The following is a 4,007-nucleotide window of genomic DNA, read 5'->3' as shown; positions in this document are numbered from 1 at the left end:
GGTCTTGAGGTTGCAATTTCTTCATCGTATCCCTTAAGGTAAAGGGGACATATTTGTATTGTAACACCACTAGACAACACCGATGTATACGATCCCTACCAATTCTTACTGTAACGTCATTACTGAAATTTGGCCCACAATTCGACAAAAGAGTGAAAATCAAATCTACTTTGTATTCTATTGGGTATAGTTTTCATTGCTACCAATTGTTCAGTGGGCCATACTTCCATCGGCAATTCCTTTGGAAAGGTACAGGTGGCGCTTTTGTACGGTTCGCATCAAGGGGCTGGTTGACTCTTATCCCTGCTGTTAACTTTGAAGTTTAATAGTATGGTCCTCGCCAACAAATAGCATAATATGTATGTCTTTCCGGATGAATCATTTTATATCTTTAATATCAACTATTGTTTTACCTTTGTACGGATTGTACCATATAAGTGAAATGGCTTAAACTGCTAAGAAATGATAATATAACGGTTACATGTATCTATAAACCAGTTAAGAATGTCCCTAATGCGATGCTCAGTTCAATCTATCAATTTCTTGCCGGTTTCGACGGCATACCTACAAATTACAATATCGAAACACTATTAATAGTATTCTGAATTCCCTTCAAACAGATAAGCTGAAATTCAAGCCAAGAGTGCAACGTCTAAATGTTTGACTGCGATAACGTCAATCCGCCATCAGATTTGATTTGATGTATCAATATATTGACATTGCAAATACTGTAGAATACACGTTGGTCATTGCTGGTGTTCTGAACCACATATTATCCTGAATAGCCCAAGAGGCTTAAATAAACATTAAAGAGATAATAATTTATGATATATCAGTCAGTCCATTTCGGCTGTCTCTGCTTGAATATACCAAAGGTGGTATCTCACTGCACTTGGGGCACCGGTGCGGCACTGTGGGGTTCGTTCACTGCGGCACTGTTTAGGTATTTTCGCAATTTTTAATAATTTAGATATTGCGTAAGACTTAAAATTATGACTTAGAAGACAACAACATACACAAAACGTAAGAAAATTCGTTCTTTATCTCTGAAATTCGTTGAGTCATCTACGAACTCCGCAGTGCCGCACCGGTGCCCCAAGTGCAGTGAGAGTCCAGCTTGTTTCGCTGGCCAAGAAATATGGATTATGAATGTGGACCAGAAGTAGTACAGCGATGGGACAATTTGGGGGTATATATTTTGTTTTATCAAAGAAAACATTCTTTAACTTGTGTTTAAAAATCCTGTCCCTTTACAGAGCCAACGGACTTGACCTTGGTGAAAGGTCAGACACGTATCGCCAGAACAAAGGGTCGGCTTGGGCTGTTATTCTTTCACTCAAACTGGTGTTTACAATAGTAGCCTTATTCACCTCAGGACTCACCTAAGCAAATAGGTATGAAAGGGACTTTCTTTCTCCATTCTTCCCCGGAGACAAAGCGCTGAGGAATCTTTTGAAGTACCAGTTTAAACTAGAGGTCTAATGATTCCCCGTTTTTCGTCGGTTCTCCAATAGAAATAAACACGGCACGCTAAAGTGTCGGTGGATTCTCTTTCTCTCGAGCTCGCCGTCTTTTGAAGTGTATAAGTGAAGATTGACGCCGTTTCTACGATCCATTATCGGACAAAAGCCTCGCACGTTTTTCTTTGGGAATCGAACCCGTGTCAACATATCCATGGGCAGGCCAACCATTCCCGCTTGATTTATGTGAGGCTTGACAGATGGGGAGACGACGGAGCAGTGTCGAGCGACTACAGTAAACAAAACTGTGAACTCTAAAACTTAAACTGCAAAACCTGAACAAAGAGGAACTTCGGGGTTACCTGCTAAATGGTTGCCATTTCTTTTGGGATAAGTTTAGCAAAGTTGCAGTCGCGGTGGGGAGTTAACAAAGCATTACAGGCAACTTTTCACCTTACTGACTTGAACACAACGTTCAATGTGTATGGATTGAAAGGACGCAGTCGCGGAGACTGGTGTATATACCCCTGTCACATTATCCACGATCTTCGGGCGTATCGATGGGAGATCGGCCATATTTAAGATCCGCAAAGGGTTGCGCGTATTTTTCACCTGAAAACCGTCCCTGTCACATATAGGCTATACTTTGTACCTTGTACAATTGTTGTGCAACTAAGTTATTATTATAGACAAATTTATATTCCTTATGAATCTAGACAAGCCTTTACTTATAAAGCATATCTGTTCTTACATTTTCAATATCACAAAGAAACGAGAAGAAGCCGAATGTACGTAGTAGAATACGATCCTTGAGTAGTGTAGATTCATTGTATCATTATATCATGTTGTATCATTTGTTGTGACCTGTACTAAACCCAGTGGGTATGAATGTACAATAAAGGTCTTCATTCATTCATTATAAGCGAGGCTCGGGCGATTGCTGCAGAATCGTCTTCCGATCGATTTTCGCCAAATGTGACAGGGGTATTAAAGAGGCTAGGTGTGACAACTCTTGGAAATTAACTCTCTCCATTCACAGTATTTCTTATCTCGCCAGCTTCTTCAAAAACGGGTAAAAAACATAAATGCTTGGCTTTGTATCATAAAAAAAAGATTTTGCAAAGTTATGGCATTTATTTTATTTTGATAAATAAATCTCGATATTCTAAGGATAGGTGACACTTTCAAAATATTCTTAATTATTCTGTTCAATATCAGAGCAGGTTGTGGTGAAATACGTCGACGTATTAAAAAGACATAGGTATCCAGGTATGCATGTCATAGGTAAACTGTTGTTTCATGGACTACGGAGACCATTCTTAAAACAATTCACATGACTGTCAAATGAGTATTTGTAACTATAGCAAATACCACACATGGTAACACTCTCACTGACCTGACCTGAACGTTGGAAAGGTCCGATATAGAACACCCATCGGTTTGAATCCTTATTCAATGTACAATGCCGATAGTCATACTTAAGTCTACCTCCGTTTCCTGAGTCTGCATCTTTCACAATCCTCTCTTTTTTTCCTCCATAGATAATGACAAACGAGTAAACAGTGGAAAAGTCAACACCTGCAAGATTTCATAATATAGCCGTTTTCCAGCACAGAGAGACATTCGGATGTGTAGGGTGGGGCTAAGCTAAGAAGAAGTATTCCAGTCTCGCTAAGTAACATTTTTTGCGAGCCTGCTACCATTGTCCAGCAGTATATTCTCAACAATTAACCCATTCTTTCCTTCTGAGATTATCCAAAACACTAAATAGCAAAGAAAGAACGAATCCACACCTGCACACCTTCACGGCATGACAGTTTTCAGTCTAAAGAATAGCATTTTGCCATGTAGGTTGAGCACGAGGAAAAAGAAGTATTCCTCAGTAACATTTTGCGTGATTTCTACCGTTTTCCCAATCTAAATTCTCTTCATATATCAGAAAAGATATTAGATAAAAGGTGGTGAAGATAATAGTTTAGACATTCGGATGCCTGCATTGTCTCATAGTATGGTTGTCTGTGATGAGCAAGGTGTAAAGTAAGAACTATACCTGTCTTAAGTTGCATTTTTGCGTGTCTACTACAACTGTCTCAATGTGTATCCTACACCATTGTTCATAAGCCGTTTAAGGATTAAAAAGCAGTGAAATACATATGTGCATTGCATATCTTTATTGCATATTCATGCCCTAATGCTAAATGCACAAAGGGACCACTTGTGTTCTTATGGATGCAAAGGAAAAACTAAACTTATACAATGGTTTCAAACTAGGCTAAATGGAAAGAGAACTAAGGCACTATGTGTTACTACTGAGGTAATATCATATAATATCGCTAATGGCTACATCTAACATGTTCTTCTCGCTTTTTGAAACATATGGAGATATATTTACATATTGCGTTAATCACCATGAAACTATGCGGTCGACACATGCATAGTTTCACGGTATGGACGTTTCCCATGGTCTTCAACACCTTTACAAAGGTGTGCAGGTAGAGTCTTAAGTAAGAGGAACTCCTGTCTCGTTAAGTAACATTTTTGCGTGTC

Source organism: Branchiostoma floridae, chromosome 3 (assembly GCF_000003815.2).
Source record: "Branchiostoma floridae strain S238N-H82 chromosome 3, Bfl_VNyyK, whole genome shotgun sequence".
NCBI lineage: Eukaryota > Metazoa > Chordata > Leptocardii > Amphioxiformes > Branchiostomatidae > Branchiostoma > Branchiostoma floridae.
This window is presented reverse-complemented; position numbering follows the sequence as displayed.